This window comes from Moschus berezovskii, chromosome 6, assembly GCF_049115385.1.
Source record: "Moschus berezovskii isolate FMDL1 chromosome 6, NW_MosBer_1.0, whole genome shotgun sequence".
NCBI classification, from domain to species: Eukaryota; Metazoa; Chordata; class Mammalia; order Artiodactyla; family Moschidae; genus Moschus; species Moschus berezovskii.
The window spans coordinates 90537695-90555372 of NC_142465.1; the positions used below are offsets into that span (position 1 = coordinate 90537695).

At 37.5% G+C, this 17678-nt stretch overlaps 1 protein-coding gene across 6 annotated transcripts in view; it reads left to right on the forward strand.

The window, feature by feature from the left end:
* The window catches only part of SOX5 (SRY-box transcription factor 5), a 1155320-nt gene that overhangs the window by 209714 nt on the left and 927928 nt on the right, over positions 1-17678 (forward strand). For all 6 annotated transcript variants that reach the window (XM_055394458.2, XM_055394455.2, XM_055394462.2 and 3 more), the window contains exon 3: positions 4941-5017. The gene's annotated coding sequence lies outside the window, so the exon portion shown is untranslated. The remainder of the gene's footprint in view (positions 1-4940; positions 5018-17678) is intronic.

Genomic DNA, 17678 nt, shown 5'->3' on the forward strand with positions numbered 1-17678 from the left:
ATATGTTGGTTTCCCACATAAGCCTCAAGAGGTACAGTCACTGCCTACTCCTACCCTTAAAATGGTCCATGAAAATTTGGAGATAATTCACAGCATATTTAAGAGTTACCTTCTCAACACCTTCCATATAGGAGACAGAGAGTTGAGTTTTCCAAATGATCTATTGAGAAGACAATGTATACATTTTTGTCTTAGTCCATATGGGGTGCTATAACAAAAATATCATCAACTGGGTGGCTTAACACAACAGAAATTTATTTCTCACACTTTGGAGGTTGGGAAGCCCATGATCACGGCGCCAGCATAGTTAGTTTCTGGTGAGAGCCTGCTTCCTAAATGTTTCTCTTTTCACTGTGCCCTCATCTGGTGGAAGGAGACAGATGGGGAGCTCTTCGGGGTATCTTCTATAAGATTACTAATCCCATTCATGATGGTTCTACTCTCATGAACTAAGTGCCTCCCCGAAGCCCTACTTCCTAATACTGTTACATTGGATATTAGGTTTCACCATATGAATTTTGGGAAGGACGCGAATATTCCATCTGTAGCATATGACATAGTACCTTTTTTTGGGTTTCTTATTCAGAGTGCGCCCATGACTTTTCAGTATTGGTAATGGTAAGTGGGATTTATATGGTGAACGAAACGTAGCACATAACTGAGACTGTTTTCATAGTGAAAGACTGAAGAGCGGTCAGTAGGATACATACAGAATCCTCGGTTCCCATGGCAGAAGTGCAGAACTCTAGCTGCAGCAAGCAGGCTTCTCTAGTTGTGATATGTGTGGGCCTAGTTGCCCCATAGCTTGTGGGATCTTCATTCCCTGATCAGGAATCAAACCTATGTCCCTTGCATTGGAAGGTGGATTTGTAACCACTGGGCTACCAGGGAAGTCCCTCTAGACCGAGATTTAAAAGATCTATGTGACTAGGTTAGACCCATGCAGATAATCTCCCTGTTTTACAGTCAACTGTGTTATATAATACAACCTATTCATGGGAATAAAACCCATCAAATTCACAATTCTGGATACTATGCCAAGAAATGTGTTCACAAGTTGAGGGGAATTTGGGGACCATTTTAAAATTCTGCCTACCAAACTGATATTTGGGAAAAAAGAAAGGTTGTAAATAGCCTCTTGAGTACTGTGTTTAGGAGATGCAAAAGGAGCATGTGATTTAATTAATATTTTGTTTGAAAACCAGTGTACCTCTTAAGTTAACTTTCTAATATCTGAACTTAACAGAGCTACTATTACAGATCTTCAGAAATTTTACTTGTATGGGACTCATTTATTTCTAAATAGTATTGCTGTTCATGTAACTAAAACAATATTTCTCTATTACTGGAATAGGATTTTATTGTTTGTACATGGAAAAATAAACCAACATACAATCTATACATAAACACCATCAATTTAAAGTGATTTTCACTGTTAAATGGGGGTTTTGTTAAGTTTACTTGAGTAGTAAAATAAGATATCTTTCAAAGCTTTGGGGCTTTCTAGATCTAAAGAAAGAGAATGTGAGAGTTTAACCAACTGTACATTTAGTCAGCTACAGAGTTCCAAGGAGTCCTCCACACAGGACCACCCTCATTTTTGACACCAAATGTATGTTTGAGGGTTTTCCAAAACCACACTCAGGTTTGAAAACTCTCTGGAAGTACTCACAGAACTCAGTGAAAGCTGTTATAGTCATGGTTTCAGCTTATTACAGGGAAAAGATACAGCCAAGGAAAAGCAGTATATAAATGCTGAATCTGAGGCTAGAAGACCCAACCACAGAGCTTTCATTGTCCTGCCCTCTGGAGGCAGGACGTATTACTCTCACAGCATTGACACGTGACAGTATGCATGGGGCATTGCCAAGTAGAGAAACTCATTGAGCCTTTGGTGTCCAGAGTTTTTACTGGGATTTGATCCCATACATATCGTGGGGCTGATAGTCTATGGACATCAGTGCTGGGCTAATACCTTTAGTCTCCAAGTAGTTTTGGAGGCAAAATTGATACCACATGATCCACAACTCCCATCATAGAATGACACTATTAGACTATTTTGTGCTTAGTTGCTTCGCGACCCCATGGACTAAAGCTTGCCAGGCTCCTCTGTGCATGGAATTTTCCAGGTAAGAATACTAGAGTGGGTTGTCATTTCCTCCTCCAGGGGATATTCCTGACTCAGGAATCAAACTGATGTCTCTTGGGTCTCCTGCATCGGCAGGCAGGTTCTTTACCACTCGCACCACCTGAGAGGCCCAGTGGACAAATCCCTAAGGCAAACAAAGACATTCCTGTCCTACCGGATATTTTCAGGCCCTAGAGATCACTTCCCTAATAGCCAAGGGCAAGGGCCCTCTCTGTGAGTGAGGTTAGCTGTTCATAAGGGTGGGGAGGGGGGGTGGGGGGGTGCGGGGGAGGAGGAAAGAATACAAATAGTACTTTATAGTTACTTCTTGAGGGTGCACTGTGTGTCAGGCAGTGTGTCTGCACTGTTTCTTTTGATCCTTTGAATTTCATTAAAAAGTCACTAACATTGGCTTTGTTTTAAAGGCAAACTGGTATTTAGAAACATTAGTGCCTTATTTAAACCCTTGTGAATAGTCAGTGGTGGAAACAGGATTTGAACAGGCGTCAGTGCAGTTCAGTCGCTCAGTCGTGTCTGACTCTGACCCCATGGACTGCAGCACGCCAGGCCTCCCTGTCCATCACCAACTCCCAGAGTTTATCAAACAGATGTCCATCGAGTCAGTGATGCCGTCCAACCATCTCATCCTCTCTCCTCCCCTTCTCCTCTCGCCTCCCGTCTTTCCCAGCATCAGGGTCTCTTCAAATGGGTCAGCTCTTCCCATCAGGTGAAGTACCAAAGTATTGGAGTTTCAGCTTCAACATCAGTCCTTCCAATGAACACCCAGGACTGATTTCCTTTAGGATTGATTGGGTGGATCTCCTTGCAGTCCAAGGGACTCTCAAGAGTCTTCTCCAATACCATAGTTCAAAAGCATCAGTTCTTCTGCACTCAGCTTTTTTTATAATCCAACTCTCACATTCATACATGACTACTGGAAAAACCATAGCCTTGATGACATGCACTTTTGTTGGCAAAGTAATGTCTCTGCTTTTTAATATACTGTCTAGGTTGGTCATAACTTTTCTCCCAAGGGGTAAGCGTCTTTTAATTTCATGGCTGCAGCCATCATCTGCAATGATTTTGAAGCCCCCCCCAAAATAAAGTCTGCCACTGTTTCCACTATTTCTCCATATATTTGTCATGAAGTGATGGGACCAGATGCCATGATCTTTGTTTTCTGAATGCTGAGCTTTAAGTCAATTTTTTTACTCCCCTCTTTCACTTTCATCAAGAGGCTCTTTAGTTCTTCTTCACTTTCTGCCATAAGGGTGGTGTCCTCTGCATATCTGAGGTATTGATATTTCTCCCAGCAATCTTGATTCCATCTTGTGCTTCATCCTGTCCAGCGTTTCTCATGATGTAATCTGCATATAAGTTAAATAAGCAGGGTGACAATATGCAGCCTTGACATACTCCTTTTTTTGGAACCAGTCTGTTGTTCCATGTCCAGTTCTAACTGTTGCTTCCTGACCTGCATACAGATTTCTCAAGAGGCAGGTCAGGTGCTCTGGTATTCCCATCTCTTTCAGAATCTTCCATAGTTTATTGTGATCCACAGTCAAAGGCTTTGGCATAGTCAGTAAAGCAGAAGTAGACGTTTTTCTGGAGCTCTCTTGCTTTTTCAATGATCCAGCGGATGTTGGCAATTTGATCTCTTGTTCCTCTGCCTTTTCTAAAACCAGCTTGAACATCTGGAAATTCATGGTTCATGTATTGTTGAAGCGTGTAAAGAATCTGCCTGCAATGCAGGAGACCTGGGTTTGATTCCTGGGTTGGGAAGATCCCCTGGAGAAGGGAACAGCTTACCCACTCCAGTATTCTTGCCTGGAGAATTCCATGGACAGTTCAGCCTGGCGGGCTACAGCCCATGGGGTTGCAACAAGTCAGACAGGGCTGAGCGACTTTGACTTTCACTTTTTCAGTCACTCATCATGTCTGACTCTTTGTAGCCCCATGGATCATAGCTCACCAGGCTTCTCTGTCCATGGGATTTTACAGGCAAGAATATTGGCGTGGGTTGCCATTTCCTCCTCCAGGGGATCTTCCTGACCAAGGGATCGAACCCGAATCTCCTGTGTCTCCCTCGCTGGCAGGTGGATTCTTTAACCACTGAGCCACCCTGGAAGCTGTAAGAATATATGTTGTTGTTGTTCAGTCACCAAGTTGTGTCCAACTCTTTGTGACCCCATGGACTGCAGCACGTCAGGCATATGTGTCCCTCACCATCTCCCTGAGTTTACGCTAGTTTATGTCCATTGAATTGGTGGTGCCATTCAATCATCTCATCCTCTGATACTCTCTTCTCCTTCTGTCCTCAATCTTTCCCAGTCTCAGAGTCTTTTCCAGTAGTCAGCTCTTCACATCAGGTTGCCAAAGAATTGAAGCTTCAGCTTCAATATCAGTCCTTCCAATGAATATTCAGGACTGATTTCCTTTAGAATTGACTGGTTTGACCTATTTTCAGTCCATGGTACTCTCAAAAATCTCCAGCACCACAGTTCAAAAGCATCAATTCTTTGGCACTCAGCCTTCTTTATAGTCCAGTTCTCACACATACATACATTCATACATATATATGTATATATGTGAAGTCTGCATGCTCGTACATACTGCTACTTTAATAATATATACTGCTCATATACTCATAATGTTCTCATATATTGAAACTTTAATAATATAGGATATAAAGGAAGAGGTTAGGTAGATAGATTGGTTGTTTTATTGAAGTCATACCATCAAAGTGGATTCTAGTCACCACTGTATCATTTAATTCATTCAAACACATTTACAGGTATACATTGTATCTCAGGTGCTGTGCTGGTCACCTGTGACCCAAAGATGATGATAAGGATGTTCCTGCCAACAAGGAGCTAGCGGTCCACAGGGGTATGTAAACTGATTTTTTTTCCTTTTTTTTTCTTATTTTGATTATTTTCTGTTTTTAAAGCAGAGTACAGAGCATTCAATATGTAAGAAATATGTTGCATAGAAATTTTGCAAGCATTTGAAACAATCATTTGGAGTGGATGAGCTAATGCTAAAGAAAGTTGCAATTTGGAGATTGTTGTTCATATAAGCAAATCAAATAATTAAGGTTCACTGTTTGGTAGATTCTATAATAATGCTGCTGCTGCTGCTGCTAAGTCACTTCAGTCGTGTCCGACTCTGTGTGACCCCATAGACGGAAGCCCACCAGGCTCCCCCGTCCCTGGGATTCTCCAGGCAAGAACACTGGAGTGGGTTGCCATTTCCTTCTCCAATGTGTGAAAGTGAAAATTGAAAGTAAAGTCGCTCAGTCGTGTCCGACCCCTAGCGACCCCACGGACTGCAGCCTACCAGGCTCCTCCATCCATGGGATTTTCTAGGCAAGAGTACTGTTTCTATAATAATAGGATAGCTTAAAAAGAAGCAAATGACTCTAGAAAAAACAAAGCACTGAGATTTGTGTGTGTTACCTACTCATGGTAGAAAATGATGACAAATGAATCACAAGTAGTAACGAGGTACATTGCCTTTTTGCACTTAGAACCTTGACTGCTCTGTTTTTTTATTGGTTACTTTAGTGCTAATTGTTATCTTTCATCTTTACCTTCACCGATTTCTCCAATTGAACAAAGTGTATATTGGGATTAAAAGTAGGACTCCTTATTTAGGTAACATTGATGTTTTGGCAAATATACATTTTATTTAAGTAATTGTTATAGTTTTAATAGTCTATGCTTACAATAAGCCATGAAGTTTGCTGGGAGTAGTCCTGAAAAACTAAATACAGTAATTAGTACTAAAAATAAATAAGAAATATTATATTCTAATGATGCTTTATATATTTCATAAGGTTACTGCAGAGGAATGGCATTAGAAAATGAAATAATACATTTAAGTGGACTTGATGCCCAGTAGTTCATACTGATGCCTCACAACCCTAATAACAATATATTTGGGCATATTTAATAAATATATTAATATTCTATTTAGATTAAATATTGTAACTGCTGAGAGTTCAGTTGTGATCATCTAAAAATGTGAACAAACCAGGAAAGAACATGTCCTTTTTCTTAGCAATATGATTTTAATTTTTAAAAGCATTTAATTTCATAAACCATATCTATCATCTTTAGATAGATAAATGTTGTGGCAATTTTTTTGAATGAACCCCTTGGTTCCCTAAAGAAATTATGGATACACTATAAATTTACAAATGAAAGGCCATTTATCAGAGTTATAAATATGAGTGGTTTCTGTGCTGATGCCCAGGCAAACTTAAAGTGGTTTAATATCTATCAGCTTTTCTGTATACTTAGTTCAGTGGAAGAATATAGATATTGTCACACTTGCATAGTGTCATAACATTGGCAAAGTAGTGAGAATGACGTGCAATATTTTTTGAATAGCATGGCATTTTCTTGAATTACTGCTGGCAAGAGAACATAAATCAACTTTAATAATGGATATTCCAAAGATGTTTATTAATCTATTCATTTAATCTAAAATACTCACTCTTGGCATTTATAGAGCCAGTTCAAAGGAAGTGGTAAGTGCTGCTAAACCCCAGCAGTTACTTTGAGGGGCTCCATAATTATGTCAGCTAAGTTTGGTTGAAATGGAGATCAAAATGTGTGAAAATCTCTTCTTCCTGATCTATGCTATAGATATTTGCTTAAATGTATTTTCTTGTATGTGTGTAATCAGAATTTTGATTTGTTCCATCACTGATGAAACTTACTACATGGCTCTCTACTTGAACCTTCAGTTTTTAAAATCTGTTCCCCTTGATCCCTCACTGACTGTCTGTCTCTGTGTGTCTCTCCCAGTCTGTCTGTCTGTCTCTCTCTTTTTTTTCTCTCCCTGTTTCTATCTCCTGAAAAGTAATCTTACACTGTGCAAACTTTGACTGAAAAGGACTGGAAAACTGACCGAATTCATGTGTACCAAAATTAGAACTAGTATATGGCACATGATTTTGACAATAGGTAATGAGATTAATGACAGGTAGGATGAACAGAATGAAGAATACAGAGAGGGGAATTTACCTTAGGTTGAAAAGGTCAGAGAAAGCCACCAGTAACACTTAAGTTGAAGAAGTCAGCTCTGCTAATATGTTGAGTAAGATGGTATGAATGTTCATGTGTGTGTATTATTTATTGAAGTATAGAAAATCTATTTATAAATATGTTCTCATACTTTAATAGTTAAAAAAATAAAGAAATTATTGTATTTCCTAAAAAAATGAAAGAAAATATAGGCACAGAACTAACTTCTGGATTAAAATACTGTAAACAAGACTCATTTTTTCTCTATCTCTGAGCCTCCACTAATGCAACCCAAGTCTCTGGCTTCATTTGGGAGCAGAATGGTGGCAGCAGCATAGCTTCAGCTATAACATCCTCTCAGGCTTCGGATCAAAGAGGAAAAAGAGAGACTCTTTCCCAGAAGACCTATCAAAATCTGTTTGTACTAATTCGCGCTGGTTAGATCACAGAATAATCCTGTGCATCTCTGTTGGGCTTCCCTGGTGGCTCAGGGGTAATCAATCTGCCTGCTAATGCAGAAGCTGTGGGTTCAATCCCTGGATTGGGAAGATCCCCTGGAGAAGGAAATGACAACCACTCCAGTACTCTTGTTGGGAGAATCCCATGGACAGAGGAGCCTGCTGGGTTACAGTCCATGGTGTTGCAGAGTCAGAAATGACTTAGCCTCTAAACAACAACAGCATCTCTCTTGGAGGAGGAGATGGAGTCAGCTTCATCATTTTCTATGAATTAGGCAAAAGGTTGAGTTACAGAGGAAAATGGGGTCCTGGTCGCAGAAAGAGGGTGCATGGATACCAGATAGTCGAGAAGAATGATTGACTGTAGGAAAAATCACAATGGTGTGTATATTTTACATATAATTCATACAATTACATGAAATTTTACATGTAATTCCAAAAACCTATAGATTTAATAGCAATATATAGACTCCAGGTTCTGAAAGTGACATTGAATCAATACCTTCCAGAACCAAAGTAACCCTCAAAACCCAATACTGATATCCATAGCCATATAGGAAAATTTGTTGTTTCTGGCATTTCCTGAATAAAGGAACAAAATTTACTCATTTTGTGTATATTCAGTCCTTAGCTAATTGTTTAAATGGTGCTATCAAGTTAAAAATGGAAGTGAAGTTATATTTTCTTATTAGCTAAAGTGGAAATGTAGTAGATCAGCCTGAAGCTATTTCTTTAGCTATTATTTTGTATAAGAAAAAGAGGAAAAATCTTGTACTGAAGTTAAGAACTTCCTACTGGCAATGTTAGGTTTCCATTAGGAAAAAAAAAAAACATTTTCAATGTTGAATCAACAATTTTTATTGTTTTGGGAGTCTTTGTTTACATGTATCCTAAATCCTTTCAGTATAGTCAGTTCAGTTGAAAAATGTTAACCGCATCTATGAAAGTAATTTGTAAAGGAAAGTTTTTTTTGATAATTGACCCCAAATCCTTTTTGAGTTGCTGATTTCTTTTCTTGCTAATCATATTTTTTAGAACATCTTGGTGAAATGTCAGTTATTTCCTTAAAATTTATTTTATTAGAAAAATCCAGAGAGAACTGGTGGAAAATATAGGTAGGTCAATCATAGGACATACCAGTACTTTAAAGATGCTTACATAATCATTGTCTATTTTTCGTTAATATTGGGAAGAAAACAACTTGTAAGAATGAAGAGACTACAGTGGCAGCCACCCGGATGGGAGACATAATTATGCTTTATTTTTACATAGTTTTCTCAGTGTATTGACAAGAAGAAGGGGTTAGCCTGGGATTTTTAAATTGCTTCACTGAGCACAAGAGTTTTTCTTCTCAAGTGAATCAAAAATAGGAAAGAATTCCGAGATCACCAGATAATTTTAGAGAATAAACATGTTAACTGAAGAAAAGTTCTCTGTCTTCCCTTTTGTCTCTTTACACAAGCAAAACCCTCTGAAGTTTGAACACCCTTCCTCATGAATGGATAAGCTTTTTAACTGAAATCTGCTTATGACTGAAGTGAGTTGTCACTGCTCCTTGTTAAATTTAATACTCTCAGTTGTGAAGAAGTGCATTATATTTTCCCCTACCAATTAATACTAGTGAAATACAGCTGTTTGGGAGGGTGCCCAGTTTTCAGAATCTTTCTACAAAGGCCATAGTGTATCTGCCTTTCCAGATTAGCATGTTATTTTTAAAACCCTTTTCCTGGAAACCTCAGTTTACCATCAGTTCTTATTTCAGTTCAGAAGCTTGTAGATCAGTTACCACTCTCTCTCTCTGTATGGCTTTTGTTTTGCTTTGCTTTCTAGATTACAACCTATCTACACAGTGTCAATTATCTGTGAACAGGAAACAGCAGGTAGTTCATTCAATGAAAACTAGTTTATAGATTTTTCTGGCTATACATTTGTCTCTGTTTTTCAGATTCAGTTTTCATTTTAATTATAGAGAAATTAGTCATTAACAGATTTGGAGAAATGAAGTTTTTTTTCTTTCTAAAGGAATAAACATTTTTACGTTTAATAAAAGTGTTACTCTTCCATTTTGGCTAAAACAAATCAATGGTTATTTTTAAGGTTGTGAGTTAAGGCAGGAAGAAAATATAACTCCTGTAATCCTTTCTAAAGACAGAAGATAGAGAAGCAAATTTCTGCAAGAGAAATTAAAATTGTGTTTTTCTTATATAATGTCCAATTCAGTTGTGTAGGTGTGAAGTTTCAGATATGATTAAATACTTTTACAGATGTGAACAGTCAAAACATTCCATATTATTTATTTGAAGGGCTTTTTAGAGAGAAGGAATGGGTTTTAATTCAAGACCCTAAAGTATAGATTTCTGTAGACTGCTTGTCTGAAGGGGATAAGCTAGGGAGTGAACAGAGGGAGGAAAAATCTGCATACATATTTGCTTTCCACTCTAAGATTCTTGATTGCTTTCGTCACTGATAGGGATTTTTCTCCAACTAGGAGTGAAAGAGACAAAGCATGCTCTTTCTCGGGTTTTCCCAAACTGCCTGTAGATGAAAACATGTCAGACAACTGGTCAAATAGGGCCTAAAGTGTTCTCTGTTTATTTGTTGTAATTCCATTCTTTGCTGAGAAGGAAATAAAAGAAAGCTTGAGGTTGATGACAGACTTGGTTTCTTGCCACATTTCTAGCTCAGTTCATGGACGGCTCTCTACTTCAGAGAAGGTTAATATTTTCCAGAGATGTTCCATAGGTCTTCTAAATCATACTACAGACACCTGCTCCTTTATATGGATATGTTATCTGCCTAGGATGAATCAGAGTTGGTTGGTTTTTTTCTTTCTTTCTTTTTCTTTTTTTTAGTGTGCTTCCTTTCAAAAACCTCATTAATCTCAGTGTGCAGAATTTAGGGGGAAAGTCATGTTTTGCTAGTTGACACTGTTTAATGTAAATGATTTATGATTGTTCCTTATGTATACACAATAGGCACTTTATAAATTGGATTGTTCTAGGAGTAACACGATACATAAATGTTATTGCTATAAATTCTGAAGTTGGCTATATATTTTTGTATCATGTAACCAGCTGACTTATAAATGCTGACTATTCCAACCTGCACTTTCTACTCAATATTGTAAGTGGTGACTTAGGTAAGCCTCGCTGAAATATACACGGAGGCACTCAAACCGTGCAAGATCAGGACACCCTGGCATCTCTCCAGTGTGACTTATGGCTATCTTCCAGGGGTGATGGCAGAAAAAAGAAGGAGTGAGAGGGGAAAGTGAAACTGTATGTAGCAAAAAAAATAAAGAAGCTAAATTATAACTAATTTTTGCCCAGTAAAATCAAGAAACAAGTGAGAGAGAGAAGGGGAAAAAGCAGAGCAAATAGCAGAAAAGAATTAGTAAAACTAACTCAGAAAATTTAGGTAGACATCATTTCACAGGTAAACTTTTCAATATTTAGATAATATTAGGTAAAGATAAAGGTAAGGATAGAATAGAAACTGTATGTGTATACTTTTGTAATAATATGTTTATATGACATGGTGGTGCTAAGTGGTAAAGAACCTGCCTGCCAATTCAGGAGATAGAAGAGACATCTATTTGATCCCTGGGTCGCGAAGATCTCCTGGAGGAGGGCATGGCAACCTACTCCAGTATTCTTTCCTGGAGAATCCCATGGACAGACCAGTCCATAGGGTTGCACAAAGTTGGACATGACTGAAGTAACTTGGCACAATAGAATTAATAGTATTTAATTACATTTTTTTGCATTTATATGAGGAATGGAGTTTTGCAAATCATCTGGTTTTACTGGTGGAGCAGGACATTTTATTATGTGTATAATGCTGTAATATTAACAGCCCTTATTTTTTCACCTTGATAACTTGCTGTGACTTTCTGAGATCCTAAAGAGTTTGAAAAATGTCTCTGAAAATTGGTCATATTAGATTCGAGTAATTCCTAAATACCAAAGTCATCTAAAATACTGAGTTAGAAGGAAAGAGTAACATTTGTATAACTGACCAGCCAGATTCATGGCAATTTTCTGCTACTCCTGGTTATTAACGCTACCTGATCACACAGTCCTGGCATCAGAGATGATTTGAATTGTTCTATGCCCTCATTTGTGTAAAGAAGAACTGGGCTGTGAAGAATTCTATTGTGTTGATAATGTCCATTCTGACAGTGATTTTATAGTCCATTTCATAGGCTGTTTTGGCTGATTCCCTTTCCACATGCCCTCATCAGTATTAATGTCTACACAATTGATCTGGTTACCCTTAAAGTCAGTCCAAATCAGCTGTTACAGTAGCTGAAAATATTGATACAAGAGCAGTAATTTTAAAACCTAGAGGTTCCTCTCCTGCCCCAAAGGACTCAGTCTCATCAGGCAATCCCCAAGTGAAAAGATTTTGAGACTTGAAACCACTGTGTATGTGTGGGTGTGTGTGACTTGTAATAACAAACATGATTTATTTGGTTGTTACGGAGAAGGAAATGTCCTAATATGTTCCTCTTTAATCTCTGTAGTACACTTTGAATTATCATACTTTCTGGAGCTATCCTGGTGCATGCATGGAAAGAATATACCTATGCACGTATCTCTATATTTGTAGGCACTATAGTCAAAACAACTTATTTGCCTAGCTGGCTTAGCTGCAAAGCTGACTTACCCTTACCCACCCACGAGCAAACTCCCTGGGGAAACAGGGCAGAAAGGTCAGATAGAAGCAGTAAAGCCAATGATCTTTTACCAAAAACAGTTCTTTTAAGAAGTTCTTGGTGCCACTGTTCACCTTCTGGAAGGGAGATCACTTCATCCCCTGCCCATCACTACGTCATCAGTGGTAGTCTTGGACTCATTGTAGAAGAAAGCCTGTGTCTGCCTGCTGCTGCAGTAAACTCAGGTAAGCCAGATTGAAACCCCAAAGAGACTGCTGTACAGACTAGCCTAGGGGATGACGCTATTGCTGATAGAAGACTTTATAAACCTCAGTTAACTTATCCTGTAGACTTTCACCACCAATGAAAAGTCTGCATTTTCTTACAGGAGCTTAAATTTAAATGCAAGCTTTCCTGATTTAAATACACACACACAGATGTAAAATCAGAAAAACTCCATCACTTTTTATAAGTTACAGAATGTTATAATAACTATCATTTACTGAGGACTTTTCATTTTGCCAGATTTTGTTTTTGATCTTTGCCATGTAGTATCTAATTTAAGCTTCCTAAGTACCTCGTGAAGTAGGTACTCGTATAATCATTTTTCAGCTGAGGGAATTGAGAGAAACTGAGTAACTTATTATGACTCAACAGCTTGCAAGAGGTGGCGCCAATTTTTAAACCCAGGTGGAGTAACCCCATGGCTGAAGCACATACTCTACTAGGTTTATTTGTAGGCAGTATGCAGTGCTTTGTGCGTGAAAAGAATGCAAGGTGACCATCATCACTGGGAAATAAAATTTGAATGTTTTCCCTTGTACTCATGGTCACTAGGTATCTCTCGCAGACATTGTTGTGACCCATGGCAAACCGACACAGCTGCTCAAACCGAGGATAATACTTTATGGCCATAGAAGAGAGAGGAATGTATTGATTAATATGAAGTTCTGCCCCAAAGACCTTGCTTTCACTGTTACCGCCGTAAACGGGGAGCTAATGAACCATAGATGTTAGCATGTCATCAGTGTCTTGCAGTTTTGTCATCCTGGGTAGCCACCATCAAGAAGGACAAAGTGCCCTCTATGAATATGTATTTAGTACTAGATATGGCAATTTATTCTTTTGAAGAGCACTTTATCATTTTGGTTTTGATAAATAGGCAAGCAATAATCAGTAGTTAGGAGTTTCAGGCTAAAATGGATGCCACTATTAATGATTTAACAACTTTTCCTGTGAATTACATGTTTTTTTTCCCTGGGACTGGATCATGATACCCAGCGCTACATATATTCAGCTTTTAGAAAAGTTCTTGTGCTATGCCTTTGGTTGTCAGAAGGACGCTAGTTACTAATTTCCAAAGTCTGAATATGTAAAATAAAGTCATCGCATAAAAAACCTAGGAGACTGCATAGGTTAGAACATTTGTTTAAACTAATATAGGATTAGCTTTTTCAGTTCCAGCTCCCTCTTTCCTATCTATATTTGCCTTGCTAATAAGACCTTACTTATTCCTGTTCAGTTACTTTATGTCATAATACTTTTTCATTTTGGATTTTTTTCTTTATGATTTGAGTAGACCTTCCTAGTTACATAGAGAGCTTCTATGATGATAATAAAACATAAAGGCTGTTCAGTAAATAAGGATGATGACAATAGAGAAATTTAACCCAAACTGGCAAAATAGCACAAAATTCTATTACATTTTGAAATCTGGTCTTTACAGATATTTTTCTCTGCCTGAAACATGCGTGCCAGTTCTATTTATATAAGGGAATAGTGACATCCTGTGTGTCCTAGACTAATTGCCTCTGTAATTAACCTATTTCAGAAGGAAGTTACCTAGAAATAAAATGTCATTGAGCATTGAAAGAAACAATTTTATTTTAAAGCAAACCTCTGACTTTCCCAAAAGATGTGGACAAAACAAAAAGAATCTACCTTGCTCCTCTTATTTTTTCAACATCCTCTTTCTTCTCTTTTTTTTCCTCTTCCTTCTTTTTCTTGTCCCTGCAATTCTACTAGTCCTCTCCATTTTTCACTTACTTTCGTTTTTCGTTTATACGATATAAAGATCTAGTGTTATTATGAGTAAATGTTTTTAAAATAAAATTGAGGAAAGATGTAAGTGTGGTAAAAAGAGATAGTATTTTTGTTTCAATGCCTTTCAAATGTCTTTTTTGGTCAAGGGTAGGATATGCATAGAATCATTTTGGTGTTTTAGAGATTGAGGACAAAAATTTTAGCCTTTTTTTAATCCCTTGATCAAATATATGAATTAAATTTAGAAAAGGGTTTTGGAGTATGGCAAAAGCGGAATTTCTTTGACTCTTGAAACCAGAAGAAATTACTGGAAGGCAATATATTATAATAGAGTGCAATTTGGGGGATCAGAATTGTTCATATCTCAACCCAGATGTATGGTTAAGGAAGAACAAGAAGAGTAATTTTCCCCAAAGTACTCTTTCCAACATTTTAAAGGGTAATATATTAATATGTTGCCAAGACATTTGAGAAAACAGTGGGAGAAAACAAGACAAGAGGCACATAGGAGAAATTAGTCAAAAAATCCTATTGCATATGTCATAACTTACCCATGAAACCATGCAAGACCCAGTTCTCAGTGCTTCCCCCCCACCAGCCTCATGCATAATTTGCCACCTTATAATCACAATGGCATTTTTTAATCAGACATTTAAGACTTTTTCATGAGATAGCAAATGCTATAATTTGTGTATTTTTTCAAGACAGGTAACTAAGTTTGAATTTTGCATGTGATACTAACTCAAAAGAGCTAAGTTATGACCACTACTGAGAAGAATTTTCTTGTGAAATATTTGTGAGTTTTAAGCCAAAATAAATACAATCACTGCATTATATAATGAGTGCTGAGCAAAGAATAGAAATGATTTGGAGTTTCAGAGCAGGGTGGACTTGGATTCCTCAACTTTCAGAGTAATCTTTCAGTGCCTCAATTTCTTTATCTGTGAGGTGGGGATAAAATTTCTCTTTCGGTAATTGTGGGGCTTTAGTGAAGAAATATTCATGTAGCACCATGTGTTGTACTTATAAATAAATGCTTAATGAATAGTAGCTAATATTTCAGGTAAGTTTTGATAAAGCAAAATGATTTGGATACCAAATAGTTTATTGTAAAAGAATTTAATCTCATCTGGTGAAGCTATTCTGCAAGTGGATTTTCTGAATGACTTATCTTTACATTTTTCTAATCTTTACTATAGTAACCTTTCACTTCTATGGATAATTTATACTAGCAATAACTGGATTACAATTCTTGGAAGATGGTGCAAGGGTATTTTTGAAAGTATTATTTCTTGGGAAAAATAGGAAGCAAAGAGGAAAAAGAAACACTGCAGAGAGATTTACTCACCTCTGTGATTAATCCTGTAATCACTGATGGTGGTCATATTGCAAAAGAGGGGGCTTGTAAGTAAAAGGAAACCCTCAGTTCTACAAAAATTGTCATTTGGTCATGGTTGTTTGGCAATTGTGCTAATTAAATATGGTATCTATGATCACTGGGGTGTCCAGCAACTTTACACAAGTCTTCTGTCTTATTGGTGGTCTTCAATAAGGTAGGGAATTAATATCAATCAGAAATTCAGAAAGTCTTCCTCAGAAGATTCAGATTCATTCACTACTTATTATCAAAGGATGATTCACTTACCCATTCAACAGATATTTATTGGGAACACATTACATGCAGCCTACTGGGTTCTTGAAAATACATTCACAAACAGACTAGACAAAGCACAAGGCCCCACAGATTTTATGACCTAACACACAACATACAGAAGAACAGCAGCAACAAAAACACAAGGAATTACAGTAAAATATGTAAGTCTTGTAGAGGAAATTTTTTGATCTTTTAGTGAGACTGTGTTGTGAATTTTTCAGTGTGAGTGGTGGGGGTAGGGCTGCTTTCTTCGTTCTTTGAATTTCCATCATATTTTATTTCTAGCTCCACTTGGAAATAGTTTCCACCTGTGTTCTATTTACTTATAAGTGTGGCATCTCTTCTAGACTGCAAGTACCTTAGGAACCAGACAGGAGATGTGGGATTGTCCTCAGCATCTTTCAGAGAATATACACTTGATCACTGCATAGAGTAGGTACTGGATAAATGCAGTTAAAAGAATGAAGCAAAGAAAAAGTCTTAGAGGTTAACTTCTATTATCCTTTTTGTTTCAAATTCTTGACTATTTCACCTTGAAATTTCTTCTTCATGTTAATGGTGGTGAAAAAGGGGTAAATAATCAATTGAAAGTTATTTTCTCTCCTTTAATGCCTCCCTCTGAGCTACTATTCTCTCAAAATTTAATCTAAGCAGCCACCTCTGGAAGAAGTTAATTATTAATTTGTACGGTTTTCAAAGTTTGCCGAACAGAAAAATCTAGTTGCCACATGCAAATAATAATGGCAGAAGCTTCTATTATTTGTGGTCAGGCATGTATTGGGGATGTCAAAAACCTGATCAACCTTTTTTCTATCACTGGACCTGGCAAGAGAATTAGTGTTAAATCAGTGTTAGGTTAATGAGTATCTAGTTTTTAAAAGTTGAAACTGTTGGTTGGTTCTGAGAAAGAAACCTTTAACCAGGTTCAGGATTCATTTGCCCTTGCTTAAGTGAAAGCACTCTAAAAAATAAAACTGAACCCTGACAGCTTTTAAAAAGTAGGAAGATAATCAGCCCCTTACAGAGAGTCAACCCGTAGCTTAAGAAAATTCACTATTAAAAATGATAAAGGAAAGGATTTCGGCAAAAAGATGGAAGCTCTTGCATATTCTTCGGGAAGGAAGGGAGCTTCACTGCGATTGAGAGACCTGTGAGCTGGGGTGTAATTTAGTAAGCTGACAGGAGGAGTGAAGTATCTCCTCAATATCTGTGTTTGGCAGGAGAGATGAATGCATACATCAGGAAACAATGTTTAAGTGTTTTATTTCCTTATTTCAGCCTGTCAAACTGTCAGTATAGTTAATGGCCACCAAGAGAGAAAGAGAGAGGGAGGAGGAGGAACAGAGAGAAACAAAGGTACTATGGAATCTGGAGAGAAAGAAACCAGGAAAGCATTTGCATGTTTCTGTGGCATAATGGTCAGTCAGACGAAAATAGCTCACCATATTCATCTCTCTACTAAAGCCAGATGTGCCCGTCCCTACCCACTGTCCCCACACACTTTTCATGCGATTGTCCAAGTCCTGTGTAACTGCTTCACTTAACTTTGATTTTTATGACTCCTTTCACCAAAGTCTAGGATGATTATCAATACCTAAGGGATTGTTTTCTATTATACTGGTTGTCGTTGTTAAATTTTGCTCAGTTTTTCAAGTTACTATCATTTGTATTGTTTATAAAATCTGGTATTCATGAATGTTCATTC